The 20,426-nt window shown below is 48.3% G+C and overlaps 1 protein-coding gene across 2 annotated transcripts in view; it reads right to left on the reverse strand.

Annotated features, from left to right (window-relative positions):
• Positions 1 to 18,991, reverse strand: part of Tex2 (testis expressed 2) — a 101,521-nt gene extending 82,530 nt beyond the window's left edge. For both annotated transcript variants that reach the window (XM_051179205.1, XM_051179187.1), the window contains exon 1: positions 18,899 to 18,991. The gene's annotated coding sequence lies outside the window, so the exon portion shown is untranslated. The remainder of the gene's footprint in view (positions 1 to 18,898) is intronic.
• Positions 18,992 to 20,426: the final 1,435 nt, after the last annotated feature.

A 20,426-nucleotide genomic window follows, 5' to 3' on the forward strand; every position in this document is an offset into this window, starting at 1 on the left:
CCGTATGCCTATAAAGTCCAAGTCACCAAGTAAATAAAGAGTTTAGTCTCAAAATACCTTCAGCATCTACTACAGCACATGTGCCTAACTGAGATTGGAGATCTGCATGTGCTCTCTCACACACACACACACACACACACACACACACACATCCCACCTTCAGCAGAGTCAAAGTCCTCCACTTGGTTTTCACGGCCAACCTTTTTGTTCTCTGCATGTTACTGTTGTCTTGTAAAGCCCTTGGGCAGGATGGCATGTGGCAATGACTCAGGGGCTCAGAAGGCTGAAGTGGGAGAATTTCTTGGCTCCAGAAGTGCAAGGCTACTCTGGGAGAAACTTGCTGAGACAGTGACAAGAGAGAAGGCTGGAGGGACTGCCCAGCTGTCAGAAGTGCTTGCTGTCCTTACAGAGGACCCAGGTTCCATTCCCAGCACCCACATGGCAGCTCACAACTACCCATAACTTCCATTCTAGAGGAACCAGAGCCATCTTCTGGCCTCTATGGGCCAGATGGGGATGCGGGACCTATACATACAGGCAAAACATTCCCACAGATAAAATACAAAATGAGAGAACGAGAAAGGGGTGGTAGAGGAGACCCTGTCTGGAAAAAAAAAAAAAAAAAAAAACAGAAAGCACTAGACCAGCTAGTCCCTGGCTGCACATGCCTTTAATGCCTTTAATCCCAGCACGGGGACACACACACACACACACACAGAGACAGAGAGAGACAGAGAGAGAGAGAGAGAGAGAGAGAGAGAGAGAGAGAGAGAGAGGCAGATCTCTGTGAGTTTGAGGTCAGCCTGGTCTATAGAGTTAGTTCCAGGACAGTCAGGACTACACAAATAAATCCTCTCTGGAGCACCACCCTTCCAAGAAGGAAGGAAGGAAGGAAGGAAGGAAGGAAGGAAGGAAGGAAGGAAGGAAGGAAGGAAGAAGAAAGCACTAGACCATTCACAGGACACAACCTAAACAATTGGCCTGACCTGAATACTTTGGTAGCCTCTCATTAAAAGAAGTTTGTGTAGCAGAGATGCAAGCCAGCTGGATGAGAGGGAAGACATCAAACCAAGGAGAGCCAGCTGAAGACTTACAGAGTGCAGCAGGAAGTCATCTGCACCTGGACAATTAAGGGCTAAGCCCCACTCCCTCTGTATTTAAAATTCACGGCGCTGACTCTTCATTAATTTTAGATGAGTCTCACGGTAGGTTTTCTGTAATTACCGACAGCTTGCATTACCAGTTCATGGATGGCTCCATCAATGAAGAGATCCGGTTTCTTAAGCAGTGCCTCCCAGATATTACGCCCACCGTTGTGGGTGAAGGACTCCTCAGAAGTAGTAAGAACGGAGCACTTTCTCCCTTTTAAGAGCCAGGTTTGACTCCCAGACCACTGGGGAAGAAATGGAAACAGCAAAAGCAGACGATCTGACTTAAACTTCTGGGGCTGGCGATGTAGCTCAGTGGTAGAGCTCTTGCCTCTCTCTCAGGGCACGAGCCTGCCCTATTTTACTCCTCAGCATTGCAATGTTCCGGGAATGAAGGAGGCTAGCTCCGGTGACAGGGTTCTGCTACAACAATGTCACCTACTATCAGCTTTAGCACATATATCGTGATGCCTCTAGAGGCATAGTCTTTCTGAAAGCAACAATTTCTGTCTTTACTGCCGCTGGCTGGCAAAACTGGAAAGGGGAGGTAAGACACAGCACACACCCCTGAGCAGGGCTCACCATCATAGCACACAAGCTGTGCGAGGGTGAGCTCTGGGCCAGCTGCAGGCTGCCACAGCAGGTGGCTGCACTCAAAGCGGGAAGGGCAAGCTGAAGCCAAGACTGTCAGGGAGGACTAGTTGCCACTGGCCAGAGCCACACTACTGGGAGCATCAGGCTTCCTGGTCCTGTTTGATCCGTAAGAATTACTACACCCACCAGAAACGCCGTGAGCGGAGTGATTTAGAATGAAGACGGATAACAGCGGGCAGAGGGAGAGGAGAAGGAATAAGAGAGAACACCAAGAAAAACAAGGAAGCTCCACGAAGAAAGGTCAGAGGGACAATCTTTCTTGTCTAAAGAAATTTAAGGAAACCAGGAAAGAGAAAATACCCTGGGGACCTGAGAACCTGGCCAGAGGCCAATTTCACATGACATTTCCTGCACCACCGCCCTAAGGGGGCTAGTGGCCAGGGAAGGGAGGTTTTGGTGTGTAAAGACAGCCTGGGATGTACCTCTGGCAACAGGTGCACCTAGCCTCACCCCTGCTGGGAACTGATCACTCCATTCTCACCTCAGGGGTGAGAACATGCGCTCTCACACGTGAGAGCTGCATGAAACCCTGGTAAACAGTAGAGACCCCAAACCCTCCCCAACACTCACAATCATCTACTACTGGAAAGACAGACTTTCCTTCTCCTTCTCCGTGGATCAAACACCTGATAGACCTGGTGTAGTTGTGCACACCTTTAACCCCAGCACTCTAGAGGCAGAGGCAGATGAATCTATCTCTGCTAGTTCAAGGCCAGACTGGTCTACATAGTGAATTCCAGGACAGCCAAAGCCACATAGATAGCAACCATTCCCACTCCCCCAAAAACACCTGATGTAGAGAATTCACTACATGTTGTTTTTGTTGCTGTCGTGTGTTTGTTTGAGATGAGTCTCACTGTGTACCCCTGACTGGCCTGGAATTCATTAGGTAGAGGAAGCTGGCCTCGAACAAGCTGTGCCTCTCAAGTCATTAAATGTTTTTACTTAAATAGTTCAGTAAAGTTTTGATGGGATCCCTTTAGGTAGTAGGCATGCGGCCCTAGGAGTTTGGCCAAGATACAAGGGACTCTAGGTGAAGTTCCCACTAGGAAAAGGACATTTGGGCTTCCTGCTGTTTCACCAGTATTTTTACTCCTGGAACCAAGCCCAGATGGGAACACAGCTGGTTACTACCAGACAAAAGAAGTAACAAAAATATTGAAAATCTGAAACATGCATAAATATTTTCTTAAATTTAAAAGGGGGAAGGAGAAAAATTTGGGAAAACTAGTACATTGATTTATAAGCTATTAGTTGGGAGAAAAGACTCTAATAATTTTGTAATTAAGAACTTAGCGTGCTTAATGTTACCCTAGGTATTTGAACACTTCCTCTAAGATTCTTCAAAGGCATCTGTACCTCAGCACTTGGGAGGAAGAGGCAGGAGATCTGGAGCTCAAAGTCACCTTCAGCTCAATGGAGTTCAAGGTCTTTCTGAGATACAGGACTGTAGAAGTCCCCAGAAGACAAGATCGTCCAGGTGGTGTAGTGGTCAAGGCACTGCATTCAGGAAGATGAAGGTTGACCCCTGAGACTCTGGACCTGCCCAGTCATTCCATCAGCGCCACTATCTCATGTGAGATGTCACAGGCCAGCCCTTGTGGGACTGCTGCTTAACCAGCCTACCTAACCCAAGGCAGGAATAATCTGTTGGTATAGCCCTTTAAAAGCCTCAAAGACCTGGCCTGAAATCATCCCAGGAGTTAAGGTATTAGATGATGCTTCTTTTCCTTTTTACTTTCTCGTGTGTGTGTGTGTGTGTGTGTGTGTGTGTGTGTGTGTGTGTGTGTGTGTGTGTGTGTGTGTGTGTGGCGCCTTGAGTGCTGATTGGCCTCAAACACACAGCAATCCCTCTGCCTCAGTCTCTAGTGCTGAAATTACATTAGGAAAACACATTTAAAGAGTTTCTGGCTCCTTGTGTATGTGTTAGGATGCTCCCATCTGTCCATCCCTCAGCACGGTATCACACTGTGAAGAGGCTGACACTAACTAATTACCCTGACAGGTGACAGTAAAGTCTAAAGGCCTGAACTCAGGTACCTGCCCTTGACACACTGCAGACTACACTAAAATTAGGGAAAGGACTGGGCAGTGGTGGCCCATGCTTTTAGTCTCAGCACTCAGGAGGCAAAGGCAGATGGGTCTCTGTGAGTTCCAGGCCAGCCTGGTCTACAGAGGGAGTTCCAGGACAGTTAGGGCTGTTACACAGAGAAACCCTGTCTCAAAAAGCAAAATAAATAAGTAAATAAATAAAAATAAAAATTAAAAAAAAAGAGAGAGAGAGAGACTTGGAAATGGAACCTCCTGGTTTCTACTTTAAATATCAACTTAAGCGCTTGTATAAATGAGCTCCTAAAACAGAAACATGAGATTAAAAATACATCGTCTCTCCTCAGCGTGCCATAAAACACGGCTCTCACCCAGCACTAACTGATCCGCAGGTGCCTGCTATGTGTTCACTCATCAGTGGAGTGCAAAGCTGGGGCACCCAGGGTGAGCAGGCTATTATCCTGGAAGAGGAAGCTGGAGCCAATATCAACTGCAGATGCCACATGCTTACTACAGGCCACAGCAGCTAGGTTCAGAAACAGTTACAGCTGCAAATTCTCCACTATTCCTTCAAAGCTATGGGTCAAAACAGAAAAAGTCCAGAAATGTGTGTTCAATTTTATTTACTTATTTATTTTGGGTTTTTTTTTTCGAGACAGGGTTTCTCTGTATTGCTTTGGAGGTTGTCCTGGAACTAGCTCTGTAGACCAGGCTGGCCTCAGAACTCACGGAGATCTGCCTGCCTCTGCCTCCCCCGAGTGCTGGGATCAAAGGCGTGCGCCACCAACGCCCGGCTCAATTTTATTTTTCAAGATGAACTCCCTTGCATCATGAATCCATGCAGTCCTTTGGAGGGCCCTCTACACTGTTGCCCCAGGAAAATGCTCAGCCCTGGCCTTACAAATGCTCGCTGCCAACACATCTCTGCTGCCTGATGCAGAGATATGTGATGGGCTGTTCCCTTTTCTAAATTCTGGGGCCACAAATCCGATCCCCTGAAATGAAATCCACTTCAGGCTATTAAGTCTCCTAGGAGCACATTCTCAATCATAGTCAAGCCTCGAGACAAAGCCAAGTCCAACAAATGAGTTTGGTCTCTCACTCAGAGCATGATCAATAGCTATTTCTGCTGGGAGTTTTAGCCTTGAAAAAAAAAAAAATTAATGTTCCTGCTTTACTATTAACCTCCCCGTCAGGATCGAACGGCACTCCCCTATTCCTAGAGGCTTTGGTCTACCCTGGGAAATTAAAACAAAAGCACCGCCTTTCTCCTGGGCTTCTCACTACCCTGACTTATTTTCCACTTCACTCGCTCTTCTGAACTTCACTGGGGGAGCAACTCCAGTCTCCCCGAGGACAGCTCCCCAGGGTCCACAGGGCAGGTGCTGGAGTTTCTGAGCTCTGCAGGACACTAGATGGATGGAGGCCCAGAGGATACATGAGTTAGCCAGTCCCTGGGTGGGTACCGACCAACGTTTCTCCTGTCTGCCTGGCGTATTAGCAATGGATGCGCAGGACTGGCGGCTGGGCGCTCTCCGGCTCACCTGCAGTAGGTGCAAGCAACAGTGTAAGCTGGGCATGTGCTAAGGTCCTGGATACGGTCTTTGTGCACGACTCCGCCTACGTGAGTCACTGTTGAGAAATGACATCCCAAAAGTCATTTCTTCCTTTTTTGGGGGGTGGAAGGTGGAGAGTGCGGGGTTCAAGAAATGGTTTCTCTATGTAACAGCTTTGGCTGTCCTGGAACTCACTCTGTATACCAGGCTGGTCTCAAATGCAGAGATCCACCTGCCTCTGCCTCCTCTGTGCTGGGATTAAAGGCGTGCACCACCAGCAGCAGCAGCAGCCCAAGAAGTGATTTCTAACAAGCATCTGGACACAGAGGACACCGAGGTGGTTCCTGGGTCCAGGTGGGCAGAAGTCCACCATTTTCATTCTAAGGACTACAAGGAAATACTCAGCTGATGATGTTAGAGGTAGAGCCAGCCTGTGGTGAGCATTTGCTCATTCCTACTGACGGCTCAGCTGCAGTCACACTGACTCTGGACACACTAACAACTGGCCTTTCCCTATTCGGTACCATTAGGTGCAATATAAACACTCATAGGAGGATGCCCTTCTGGCTTTTACCATTTGGTATCATTAAGCACATGCACCTCCCCTCTGCCCTTCTTTCCGTCCCCTGGTCTCTCCCTCCCTCCCTCCTCCTCTGTCTCTTTCCCCTCCACCTGTTCTCCACAAGGTAGTCCTACATGGTCTACCTCATACAAACATCTGCATGCTTGATTAAGCCTGCCAGAGAGTCTGGTTTAAAATTTGCCTATTGCTGCCTAGGTCTAGCAGATAGTCTCACTAGAGTATCACCTGCTCTCCTACTGCGCTTTCCATCACAATTAAAATGTTTCCTTGGGGACCACCACATGACCCCCCCTTCCTAGCTCTACCTCCAATGCTAACTACCCACCCCATTATTTGTGCTGCAGTCTGAACTTCTCAACCTCAAACGAAAGTTTGTAGGCAGTCACACCCCTCTTTCAGTCCCAGTGTCCACTTAAAAGTTCCTTCCTGATTGCCACTGTCATGCCAAGGCACCTACTTGTTACACGTGTCCACACTTTTCTTCTATGTTCTCTTCTGTGTCATTGAAACACACAGCTTGAGACTGTTTTTTTCTTTTTCCGTTTTGGTTTTTTGAGTGAGGGTTTCTCTGTGTAGCCCAGGCTGGCCTTGAACTCACAGAGATCCACCTGCCTCTACCTCCCAAGTACTGGGATTAAAGTTGTGCACCACCAGACCCAGCCCTTAAGGCCTTGTTAACCAGACTTGCACGTCTCCCAGAATGAGATCCCTCATGTCCTCTCCGGCTAGGGATGCTGCTATGACAAAATACCCTGCCCAAAAGCCACACAGCAGAAGGGTTTACTCGGCTTGCAATTCTTGGCTTGCAATTCTATATCATGGCTGTCACTGAATAAGGTTAAGGCAAGAACCTGATGTCAGGTCTGCCTCCTAGTCCACACAGCGTTGACTCCAACTAAGAATCTCGCGTCCCAATCAAAGAACAGCAAGAACCATGGAGCATGCTGCTTGCTGGCTGACAGACGGACACATACTCACCTAGCTTTCCTATACAGCCAAGATCGCCTAAGTGCTGCAGCTGCCTGCAGTGAGCTGGGTCCTCCTAGCAGTGAGCGATCAAGACAACATCCCACAAACCGTTCTGATCTAGACAATTCTTCAGCTGAGATTCTCTTCCAAAATATTTGTAGCCTGTGTTAAGTTGACAAAGTTAACTAAAACACTCAGCTGCCCTCCCAGCCCCCGCACAAGGGGTTACCTCTTCTCTGGCATCTTAGGCCCTGGTGGAGAGAGTCCCTTTCTTCCACACAGAGAGCACATCACACCAGTTTTCTCTTCTAAATCACAAAGCTGTGGATGGAATTCACCCACCATCTTAACCTCATATCCTTCAATCTCCTACTCAAAACTTCAAAGTCTGGGGAAGATCAAAGTGTCTCCTGTTTTCCCTGGGGCACAGATATGGAGCTGTGGTTGTGAGCTCGGATGCAGAACTTCAGGTGCCAGGCACTCCCCCATTTCATCTGAAGGGAGTCTGAGGGAAAAAGTCAGTCTATTGAGGTGAACGGCCAGGTCAGCATACAGCTGCGGCCTTCAACAGGGAGGCTTCCAAGAGCAGAACGCCCGCTTCTCGTCCCCAGGAAGCAACCACAGCTCCCTCCCACAACTTCCTGGAGCCTTCTGTAGTGCCCACCTGGCACCGTGTTTTAACAGTAGCAATGGCTACCAGCACATATGTGCCAAATAGATTATCTACACACACACACACACACACACACACACACACACACACACACACACACACACGAGTCACTAACCTAGAGGCCAGCTGCAGTCCCCACTTGTGATGCCATGCACATGAACGAGGGAAAGCAGGAACCCTGTTCTGACGGGGACAGAGGAATAGAAACTCTGGCCTCAGAACCAGGTGTTTCCTCTAAACCTGATGGATCGCTGCAGAATCTTCCCTGCCTCCCTCTCCTTCTGCGTTACTCTACCTTAAAAATGACTCAGCCACTTCAGAGCTCAGACAAGGGCAGATACTGTGCTAGGCCCTCGGCACTTAGTAGGACATTATTTTAATTATGGAAAGGTGTGTTACATTTTTCCTTTTTTTGCTGCAGAACATTACTTGAACTATGTAAAGGTGTGTTACATTTGATTTTGCTGCATGTGTTTAATTATGTAAAGATGTGTTGTATTTGTTTCCGTCTTGCCTGCCTCAGGCATCTGATTGGTCTAGTAAAGAGCTGAATGGCCAATCTACACAGGAGAGGGATAGGCAGAGAGAAGGAGGAGGAGAAATCTAGAACAAGAAGAGAACGTGTCAGCAGCCACAGAGTAGGACATACAGAAAGAAAAGGTAGAAAATCCCAAGACAAAGCACAGATGGAGAGAGACAGGTTAAGTTTTAAGAGCTGGAAAGAAACAAGCATAAGAAGCTGAGCATTCATAGCTAATAAGAAGTCTCCGTGTCATGATTTGGAAGCTGGGTGCCCCCACCCCCTGCAAAAAAAACAAACAAACAAACAAACAAAAAAAAAAGGCTGCAACACACAAGGTCTCTGCCCTCCTGGGAAGAAGGGGAAAGCAGCTGTTTATTAAAGAATACGGAATAACAACCTGTGATAACCACTATTAAAAAGGGAAGTGAAAAGCCCCGAGGACAATTCAGTTCCCAGTGTCCAGCTCCCTTCCAGCCAGGGCTGGAAAAGTGGCCAGCACACCTAAGTAACACTCTAGGAGGCAGAGGCCCTGGCTGAGGGAGGCAAGAGGATTAAAGCACATGCTCAGGGTGTAATCTTAACTAGTCTTTCACGGGTTGCACAGAGACATCACATGAGCAGTGTCAGGATTTTTAAAAAAAAATTACATTTTTATCTATTGTGTGGAGGTCAGAGGAAAACGTATGAGAACTGGCTTTCCTCCCACGTGTCAGGCCCCGGGATCAAACACAGGTCCTCAGACTTGCCTGCTGAGCCGCCCCATCGGTCCATGTAGGTTTTAAAAAGCCTACTCTGCTGTGTGCAGTAAACAGACTGGGAAGGAGTACAGGAGCCATGGGCAGTCAGTGTAGAGTCACTGCCGTCTTTAGAGCAAAAAGGGCCATCTGACAGTGGTGGCAGCCGAGCCAGAGAAGAGGATCGCCCAAGAGAAGCGAACATCAACAGCACACAGCAGAGAGGAAAGGGCCCAGCAGGAATGCTGACTGCCCCAGCAGGAGGCTACTGCACAAGCCTGGCAGCCCGTTAGTTAGTACGCCACCCTGCAGCCCGTTTTTCAGTGTCCACACAAATTTAAGGCCAATCTCCCAGTCACTGAAACTGCCCTCCATCAACCAGCCATCTTCCTGTGCCCTGGGGATAAGAAGTGCCCAGACACCCTGTGCCCTCTGCAGCTGTCGCTTCCCAGCCCCTGGATGTCACCCTGGGACAGCCTCTAAGTCTCACAGTAGTGCACACAACTCCCACGGCCAGCTGGGTCATCCTGCGGTCTGAAGCCTTAAGATAAACTGCTTCCCTTGCCTCAGCGCACAGTGAACCAGCAGCTCGGGGGTTCAGGGCTCATCACCTAGGTTCAGGAGACACCACAGCATCAAATCCAACTTTCTGGAGTCTCTGAGATGGGCACTAAAGACCCTAAACCCCACCCTGTGGTTCTCCCTTCCAGCATGTAAATCAATGCACTGAGCTTGGGAATGCATGTAATGGTTACACTTACATTTGCCACTCCCAACTAAAAACAAAAATTAGTCAAGTCTGGCAGTGTGTCCAGTGCCTTTAATCCCAGCACCAGGGAGGCAGAGACAGGCGGATCTGTGAGTTCCTGAGTTCGAGGCCAGCCTGGTCTACAGAGAAACCCAGTCTGAAAAACACAAACAGTCATGCTGGGCTCTAGCTTAACATCACGACGGGTGTTTCTGGTTTCGGTGTTTCTGTGGTATTGAGGATTCAACTCTGCTCCTTACACATGGTAAGAACATTTCCAGCCAAGACTGCAACTTGCACTGTTCAATATGACCACACAGAACTATTTAACCTGAAAGTGTTTAAAATTTAATAAATTGAACCTTCAGTTTCTCCAAGGTTAATTCCCACCTTCCAAATGGTCATCACATATGCTAAGTGGCAGCCATTAGAGAGAGAGCCCAGTCCAGAATATTTCTAACTTTACAGATGGACAGTGGCCCACAGGGCACTACTACAGGGTTATCAATATGTGGACCAGGCTGGCCTCAAATTCACAGAAATCCTCCTGTCTCTGCCTCCTGAGTGCTCATATTATAGGCATACACCACTATGGCCATTTAGTCTTCTTTTAAGATTGTATTTATATTTTATGTGTATGAGTGCTTTGTTTGCGAATTTATGTGCACCATTTGCATGCCTGGCAGATGCTAGAAGAGGGTTTTGGATCCTCTGGAACTGGAGTTACAGATAATTGTAAGGCACCTGTTGGTACTGGGAACTGAACCCAGGTCCTCTGCAACAGCAGCTGCTCTTAACCCAGAGCTATCTCTCCAGCCCTTTACTCATCACAGCCAAGGCTACAAAGATCTCTGTAGTGCTATTTTGTATGTGTGACCTAACAAAGCTTACCTGGGATCAGAGTGCAGAGCTAGCCACCAGTTAACCACACATGGAGTTAAGAGCTAAGCCACTATTACACACACACACACACACACACACACACACACACACACACACACACCCCAAGCCATTAGTTAGCCATAGAGGACAGGCAGTGGTGGCCACACCTTTAATCCTAGCACTCTGGAGACAGGCAGATGGATCTCTGTGAGTTCAAAGCCACCTTGGGCTACAGGAGAGTGAATTAGTCTTAAAAGAGAAACAGAGCTCACACCTTTGATCCTAGCACTTGGGATGACACGCCTTTAATCCCAGCACTAGAGAGGAGTACAAGGCAGGAGCTCAGTGCAGTCTCAGTGCAGTCTGAGGTTTGGTGGAGAGCATTGCAGTCTGCAGTCACGCTGGGGACAGGATCGTCCCCTTTGGTCTGAGCACTGGTAGAGGTAAAAATTCTCTAGTGCTTTGCTTTTCTGATCTTCATCCAGGCAAGCTTTATTTAGTAGATTACAAACAAAGCATCACTACAGATTTCCAAAAACATTTCATTTTGCATTGTGAATTTCAACACCAAGCATGCAGGATATTTCTTCTCTTTGACCACACCTACCACATGAGTTTCCATGGAGGGTTATACATGGAGGGTGACAAAATCCACTGAGATGCTCCAGTGTGAAACCAACTGAGAAAGAGAGGATAAAAATGCAGCAAGCATGCACAGAAATGCAGCAAGCATGCACAGAAATGCAGCAAGCATGAGAAAAATGGCAGCACGTGCCTCTAGTCCCAACACTGGGGAGGTGGAGGAAGGAAGATCAGGAGTTTAGGCCTTGTTCAGCTATACACAGAATTCCAGGACAACTTACAATGCTTAAGAGCCCATTTCATGCTTGTGGTGGCAGTGGTGGTGCACACCTTTAATCCCGGAGCCAGGAGGCAGAGGCAGTTGGATCTCTGTCAGTTCGAGGCCAACCTGGTCTACAGACTGAGTTCCAAGCTACCCAAGGCTATATAGCAAAACCCTATCTCAGAAAAACAAAACAAACAAAATCCTATTTCAAAGGGGAAAATGATTAGCAAAATGTTGTCTAATTATTGAAGTTGCATGATGAGTGCACAGGTTCTATTGTATTATCTTTTACATGGTGTATTTAATTTTTTTCAAGCTAAAACACTTTAAAAGCGAATTCAATAATACACAAATTTGGCCATAACGAACACTTTCTAGGAAAATATAAACTATCAAATGGCTGGGTTTACAGTCATTTATTACTGACCAAATCAAAGAACCAAAGCAGTGGGCCTTCATGATTCTAGGTTACAGCTGTCCTTATGAACTCGAAAATACGACACTAAATCTTACTAGAGATGGGGCTCCGACAGGCACTACACATAGCACTATCTGATCACCTAATAATAAAGCCACTGGTTTCTGATGCCTCTTAAGGGGGAGGGGGGAAACTAATTCCCACATCCAAATACTAAAGCAGACACTAAACCAGAAGGCCCATAGGCAATGGCACTCACACCTGGTCTGATGGCCTGGGTTCATCTTCCAGGACCCCCAGAGTGGGCAAGGGGAACCAACCCGAAAAAGTTGCCGTCTGACCTCCACACATCAGCTTTTCACACACACACACACACACACACACACACACACTTAATGTAATTTCTTTTTTCTTCTTTTTTGTTTGTTTGCTTGCTTGCTTTTTGTTTTGCAAGGCAGGGTTTCTCTGTGTAGCTTTGGACCCTGTCCTGGATCTCACCCTGTAGACTCTGTAGACCAAGCTGGTCTTGAACTCACAGAGATCCGCCTGTCTCTGCCTCCCAAGTATTAGGGCTAAAGGCATGCGCAGCCGCCACCACCGGGCTGTAATTTAATGTTTTCAATCAGACACTAGCACCAGCTTCCAGTTCAGCTGGCTCCACACCAAGCACTGGGCGGATGCAGGGCTTCCTGCAGGCAGGGCTGGCTCTCCCCAGGCACTGCACAAATCCACCCCAGCTGCCTGAGAAAGCCTCGGAAAGCCCGCACAGCAGCCAGCCACCCTGTACCTTTACCTGTACCTCTTCTGGGTCAGGTTTCCCACTGCTGAGTCGGCAAACCCTTGTTCAGTGTTCTTTGTGTTCATGCCAGGAAAGGCCCTCAGGGTTCACTCAATCCTCCCAAGCACAGGAGGCACAGGAGGTTAAGAAACTTCCAGGCCTCTCAAGAGCTGCCTGGCTCCTGAGACCCCTCTACTCTGTCCCAAGCTAGGCGCACACACAGGCTATGCTGGCTGTCCTATGCCTCTACCCCTGATCAGCGCAGTCATGCTGGCCACCCTCTTCTGCAATACTGCTCTCTCCCAGTGCCCTGTTCATCGCCTTTGGAGAGACGCCACACTCCCTACTGCTTTGTATGCATGGTACTTTCAGTGCATCTGTTGGCCCCTCTACTGTCTAGACCTCAGAAGGTGTCATGGGCAGGTGGGGAGGGAGCACATCTGTTTGCTCCCCGTCAGATTCCCGATGCCAAGCACAGTGCCTGGGACCAGGAAAGCTTCAAATCAAATGCTTGGTGACTGACAACTACTTTCAGTAGGACATTTTTTAAATTCTCTACTTTAAACCCAAATAATAAATATTAACATTTTTTTTAGGAATACTGCTAAAAAAAAAAAAAAAAAACACTGGGTGTAATAGACCAAGAATTGAGTGAGAGCTGGGCCATAGTGACGCACGCCTTTAATCCCAGCACTCGGAAGGTAGAGGCCGGTGGTGAACTCTGTGAGTTCAAGGCCAGCCTGATCTACAGAGCAAGTTCCGGGACAGCCAGAGCCACAGAAGAGAAACCTTGTCTCAAAAACCAAACAAACAAAAACCTAAAAGAAATAAAGAAAAGAACTGGTAAGGAAGTAAACAGGCTTAGGCAAGCTTTAAATAGCAAAGGAGAAACACTCTTTTTAAATGCAGGTTGGGATTCTGATGGACACAGTGTTTGATCCTGATAAACTTAAGACTGAAGCCAGCTGTCATCCCTATGCCACATTCAACTGTGAGGCTAAGCAAGGGAGGCGCCTGGTGTCTCAGTGCAACAATCTCCCAGGAGACAGTTCTCAGAACCAACGTTCAGGGAAATCCAGCAGGCAGAGGTTACTTCCTGGCTTCAAAGCCCACCTGGGTCTCCCATCCTGTGAGATGCTGTGAGAGATCATACTCTTCTCTCAATAGTCCCAGTTATGCACACAGTGACCTGCCACTGTCTTTGTTCACCAAAGAAAACCCCTTCTTTTCAAGGATTTAACTCTCCTCTAACTCCTGGAGGAGTTGTCTTTAGTTAACCAAGTTGCCCCAAGAAGCCCAGATTTGAACAGGTATAGGCTGGAAAGCTCTCGCCTTATTGGGATGACTCTCCCTTTCATCCCAGGGAGCTCCCAGGGTGTAGGGCTTGAAAAGGTACCAGAACACATGGGTGAGACACACACGACCATTTTAACCACAGAATGCATGCTGGGAGCAGCACAAGACTGAGCTCTCAACTCTGCCATAAGCTTTTGACCTTGTCCTGGGATCTTGGCATCATTATTTAACCTCTTTGAACCTCAGTCTTCTCATTGCCAGGCTTGGAGGCCCACGTCTTTAATCCCAGCATTCAAAAGGCTGAGGCAGAAGGATCTCTCTGAGTTCAAAGACAGCCTGGTCTACTTAGCAAAATCCAGGACAGCCAGGACTACATTAGGAGACCCTGTATCACACCCTCTCCCACAAAACAAAAACAAGCAAACCCAGGGTGTTCTGATATTTGAATCAGGTACAAGTTTAGATTCCAGCCACAGCAATTCTCCATAAATAATAACCAGTCCCATTGTCATTGATTGCTCATTGTTTCCTATGTTTCTTTTTGAGACAGGGTCTCACTATGTAGTCTTGACTATACTGGAACTTGCTATGTAGACCAGGCTGGCCTTGAACTCAAGACATCCGCCTGCCTCTGCCTCCCAAGTATTGTTTTCTACTTTTCAAAATACTCTCTCATGACTGAGACTCTCAAATGATAGGACATGCCTGTAATCCCAGCTACTCAACAAACAAAAGTATAAGGCCAGCCTGGGCTATGACACGAAACCTTATCTCCAAACCAAAAAGTCCTGAATGAAGTAATTCCTTTCAAACACTGAATACCTCCATTCCTTGGGTTCATAAGTTCATGTACTCTGAGACTGTGCTTAAGGCTGGAGACAAAGGGCAAGTAATCGAGAACGGTAATAGCCTTTCCCACACAGAGTGATAAAGCTGCATTCAGGAACACGGGGATAACAGGTGATATCGCCAGGCCTCTGGGTGCCAAGGCAGGGTTCTGCTCACTCAAGAGCTTCTCCACACCCATGCCTTATAGCATCCCTGCCATTAGCAGAGTCTCATTTCATGTTACACTATCAAGACCATGAAGAGTTTGGAAAGGAACAACACACAATCTCCACTAACACTGTAACTTTAAAACTCCCATGGAAGAGAACAACAGTATGGGGTTCCAGTCTTTTTACATCCATCTTCATTTTTAACTAGGGGATTTAAAGGTGACAAAGAACTTAATGAATAGACAGGACAAAGGGAGTTGACTGGACATGGCTCATTAGTTCCTGAAATCAATGCTTCTCATGGGGACAACAGTCCGATGAAGGACAGTGCTCCTGGCAAGCTGGAAACCTCCAGCCCTTGAGTCCGGTTCATGGATTACCACCCAGGCTCCGAGTGGCAAAGCTTACTAGATGATCCAAAGCTTTACCCCAGAGCCACCTACAATTAACTGTTCACTCTGTCATTTGACAGCATCAATTGTTATGGGGGCTCACTGTGTGCCAAGCATGAGTGACCTCATTGAACCCTCCTCATAACTTCCTGTAAATACTGTACACCATCATCCATCTACACTAAGACCATATTGACTGTAAGACACACCAGTACTTTATCCAAAAAAAACACATTTCATGTGCCACTGTAAGATTCCATAAGTCTTTAGATGAGTGTTGTTAGGAACGAGAAGATAATACAGACTGCACTGTCTTGATATTGCTACATCATGAATACTATGTCTACCGGTGAAGAGACTGGGGTACACAAAGATAGCAACTCCCCAAGGTCACAGATCTGGTGAGCAGACACATGAAGATGAATTCCCAGTAAGTCTGACTACCTTTCCCCTGAATCCTAAGGGTCCCCCAAAACTGCATCTAGCAGAGAGGCAGAACACAGCTGTGAATGACTGTTCCCTACCACAGTGCAGAGCTCTTTAGCTGGAGCAGAGCCTGACCTATCATACAGACGCCACTCTAGATCAGCTCTCACAAGCCCCACTTGGCTCCCAGGAAAAGCAATGTGGGACAATGGCAAACGTACACCCTGGGGTCAAACAGCCCCATACTGAGGGTCTAGGTCCGTGTCCAGTGAGCTTGTGGTCCTGGTTACTTCATGGAACAATCCTGAGCCCCGGTCCTCCTCCAGAAAAACAGGCGATCATCTGCCATCACAGGCTGCTACCAGATGATACTGGGATGTGGTGGGTGGAAGAGCTAGGACCTGTCTTTCCAGTGACAGTCAACTTCTGCTTTGGAATAGAATCAAGGAACCCAACATCCCATGCCCTCAACAATTCCTAAGTGGAACCCTTAGAAGGTATTAAGAGTCAAACAGGAGAATTTCTTTTTGTTAATTAATTTATTTTTTTATGTGCATTAGTGTTTTTGCCATGGGTTTCAGGTCCCCTGGAACTGGACAGTTGTAGATGCTGGGAATTGAACCTGGCTCCTCTGGAAGTCAGTGTTCTTAACTGATGAGCCATCTCTACGGCCCAAGAAAGAGTTTCTTGAGGAGGAGAAAAACAAGAAAGGAAAGAAAAACTGGAGGCTCCCAGAAGACAAGGGCAGTGTTCTTTAATGATCTTCCTATCTTATGAATAAATGAACCCACAGGAGAAAGGGAATGAGACCCCTATATCAAAAGACACGAGTCAACAAACACAAGGGTGAATACAATTTTATGCTGAACCTGACACAGAAACTGGTCTTTGACGATTCAGTCTGATATCAAAGTAACCCACAGTGGAGGGATTTCTCCATTTCTCTGTTTTTATTAAATAATATTCTGTACATTTCCCCCCTCGGGAAACAAGAGCTTTTGACTTGGAGAGAGCCCTTCCTCCTCTCCCCACCTCTATCATATCCACAAAGCCTAGCAGATTCTAGCAATAAAAAGTTATCAAATAATTACATTTTTTTCTCTTGGCAATTTCTTTGTTCATAACATGCTACAGTTATTCTATCTCAAAGTGTAATCAAGCTGAGGATGTGGCCCAGTTGGTAGCGGGCTTACCCAGCATGCACGAAGCTCTGGTTTTGGTTCCCAGCACCACATAAACCCGGGGTGGTGGTGCAGGCCTGTGATCCCAGCACTCATGAACATCATCCTCAGCTAGGTAACAAGTTTGAGGTCAGCCCGGGATACAGGAGACCTTTTCTCTAAATGCATGCATGCATACATACATACATACATACCACGAAGCCTAACCTATGCTGCTTTTCATAGAAGTGTAAGAACATAATCTTTAGTAACATACAGTAGCATGTCTAGCATATGCTGTATCTCTCACTCCCCATCACTCAGCCCAAACCACTCTTTTTGTTGTTGGTTTTGTTTTGTTTTTCAAGACAGGGTTTCCTTGTGCCTCTCTGGTTGTCCTGGAACTCACTCTGTAGACTAGGCTGGCCTAAAACTGAGATCCTCCTGCCTCTGCCTACTGCCTCCCGAACTGGGATTAAAAGTGTGCACCGCCACAGCCAGGCTCCAAACCACTCTTCGACTTGTCCTTCCTCCTCACCTGTCCCTGGACTTCCTACCAGTCAGCGAACTTCATTACTGCCATGCTCTGGTCTGACTCCCTTGTTCATCTCCTCTCCCGAAGATAAATGTGTGCAAGTGCAGTCGCCCAGACCCCTCCGCTAACCCCCTCCAAGTCTTCATGTCCACTCCCAGAGGCGCTCAGGTAGCAAAGACACCAACAAAACTGACTCCATGCCCTCAACCTCCAGAAGATGGCCTGTTTTGAAGTCTCTGAAAAGGTACTGAAACCCTTTAAGGGTTGGGAGAAACTAACAGACACGGCGGTTTCACCAGACCAGGACAAGGTAAGCTTTCCCTGCATGTCACCCCAATACGAAACTCCATCCCAAATCCTTCAAACTCCTTCCCCAAGGGTCAAAGATGACTTGTCTGTCTGTTCTTCCTTATTATCTGACACATAAAAGTCACTGATTCTCTTTGAGTTTAATCTGGCTATTGAGATGCCTGCTGTATATCCTTGGGGAGAGTAATCAAAATACTTGAAAGACTAGGCCTCTCAACTGAGCGCTGGGCAATGGTGTCAAGACACTTAGACCTCACACAGGAACAGGGCACAACCTGTGTGTGTCCTCACGGATCCCACACTTCTTCAACTCTAAAGAAGTATGTCCTTGCACAGTATCTATGAAATCTAATGACAAAGTGCTCTTAGCTCTGGGGGGGGAAAAAAAGCGAGGGTGTTTAACAGACTTTGCCCTTAAATTTGATGCCGTGTAACCATAACAACTGATGGTTTAGGTAACCATCAACCCACTGAGGGGCTAAGTTTTCCAAAAAATTGTTCTCAGTGGGGGGAAAACTCCCCTGCACTAACTCCCGCGCGGAGTCGGAGCTCCGGGGTGGCATGTGGTGCAATGGAGCCGGAGGCTCCCATCCCCGCTACGGTCCCCGGGTCTCCGCCACCATCATCCCCACGCTCCCAGCGGGGCTGCTGGCGTTAGGCCTCAGCCCAATGTCACTTGTTAACCTTCCGATCTCCCCGGGTTTCGGTGTGCCTCCGCCTCCCTTCTAAAGCTCACAAATCATCCCTCGGTCCCCGGCATCCGCCAGGAGTTGCAGAAAAACAAACGAGGCGCCGGCACAGTTGCTGACAGATCCGCGCAAAAGTAACCGCGCTTCTCCACTCCCAAGCTTCTCCCACGGTGGCCGAGGGGGCGGCGGGAAGCCGAGGCCACACGCACAGAAGTGACAAGTGTTTTCCTTCAGCGAGAATGTGGATGCTGCTTCCCGGGACCTGCACCGAGCCGGGGGACTGGGACCCGCAGGCTGCTCCTCCGGCCCCAGGGCGACCCCGCCCCACCGGGCCACCAAGCAGGGAAGGGATCTCCCAGGGCCACCCGTGCCGGCGTGCCGAGCCCCGGCAGCGTGGAAAGGACTGAACCGAGCCCCGCTGCGCTAACGGCTGCGGGAGCTGCGGGTGCCCCGGCGCCGGGCCACCCCAGCCCAGGGCCTGCTCCGCCCGACTCTCCCTGCGCCGCCCCACCTGGCCCCGGGCGCGCTCACCCTGGATCCGCTGGCTGCCTCATCCTACTGCGCCGGCGCCCGTGCTCCGAGGCTGCCGCGGCTCCGGCTCCGGCTCCGGCTCCAGCTCGGGCTCTGGCTGGGGCCGCCGTGCTGCCGCCCGCCCACCCCCGGGCACCGGCCGCCCCGCCCCGCCCCGCCGGCGGACCCGCCCCGCAGCCGCGGCCACCACCGCCAACCACAGGGCGGAGGGGGCGGAGCCAGCCGCGCACCAGACACGACCAATCCAGCCAGTGCCGCGCGCCTGCCAGAGGCTGCGGGGATCGCCCGGCGATTGGTCAGGGCTGTTAAAGGGGCAGCGGCGCTGGGGAGTGGAGCGAAGGGGCAGCCCCAAGGTACAGCGAGTTACCTGGAGGAGTCCCAATGGGAGGAGCAAGAGTTTTCTCTCCCAATGAGGCTGAGGCGCCTACCCCAGTTTTTTGCATTTCTCAATTTCCTCTTCCTGAAATTTAGCAACAAGTGCCTCCAGCCGGGAGGGAAACAGAGGTTACAAAAATCTGGAGATTTTTGGATTGGCAAATTCATTCGAATTGGAGTCTTAAAAGGTCACCAGACACATTTGTCCCTGCCAATTCTAGAAACCGGATTAAAAAGGCAATTTCCGAGCTCCTCCTCCTCCACACCTGACCGTAACAACCAATCCGAAACTGATTAGTAGAGTTAGCGCTTAGAACTCGTGTGACGTAATATATCATATCATATTATATATATATATAGATAGATAGATAGATACAGGCTCTCTTATAGACCAGGCTGGTTTCAGACTTGATATGTAGCCAAAGTCAGCTTTGAACTCTACCTCCCAGTTTTAGGACTATAGGTATACATCGCCACCCTTGGATAACATAAGTTTACCTTAGAGAGATCATGTCTGGGGGAGGGAGAAGGAATGAGACTTTTAAACATGTGTTTTCACTTAAACTGACTTTCTTGGGGTTACTTACGTGTACAGAGAAGGGGTGGAGGGCAGGTTGTTAGAGTACTCTCCCATCATCCACTTTGCCTCCTAACTGAGTGGGTCCCAAACTTGGGCATCAGACCCATCCCAGAGCATTTTAGCATGCAGATTCTTGAGTCCCACCCCAAAGTCTCTATTCACTATGCCTGAATGGGTGGATCTGTGACATTTAATTTTCAACATGTTCCCCCCTGAAGATTCTAATAGGGTGGACTCCACAGGCCATACTCTTTTGAGTTTTTCATAGCTGTGAAATTAAAACTCAACTGCCAAAAGTAAAGCTGGACTCTTCTTTGTTATCCAAATCCATAATATGTTTATGAGGCTTGCTATTTAATAAATTTAGAGAGATCACAAACTCAAACTGCTTGGTTCCCCGAGTGGGACGTAGCAAGAGCTGGATTTAGAAGGGCCCTAGAAGCAACAGGTGACTGCCTGAACTGCTGGGGAAAAGAGCAAGGCTATGGCCTAGCGCTTAAGAAAGTCAGTCTTATTCTTTGACCAGTAAGACAGTGCATTAACATTTTCATGGCAAACACACCTTTGCCTATA

Source organism: Phodopus roborovskii, unplaced genomic scaffold, assembly GCF_943737965.1.
Source record: "Phodopus roborovskii unplaced genomic scaffold, PHOROB, whole genome shotgun sequence".
In the NCBI taxonomy this organism is placed as follows: domain Eukaryota; kingdom Metazoa; phylum Chordata; class Mammalia; order Rodentia; family Cricetidae; genus Phodopus; species Phodopus roborovskii.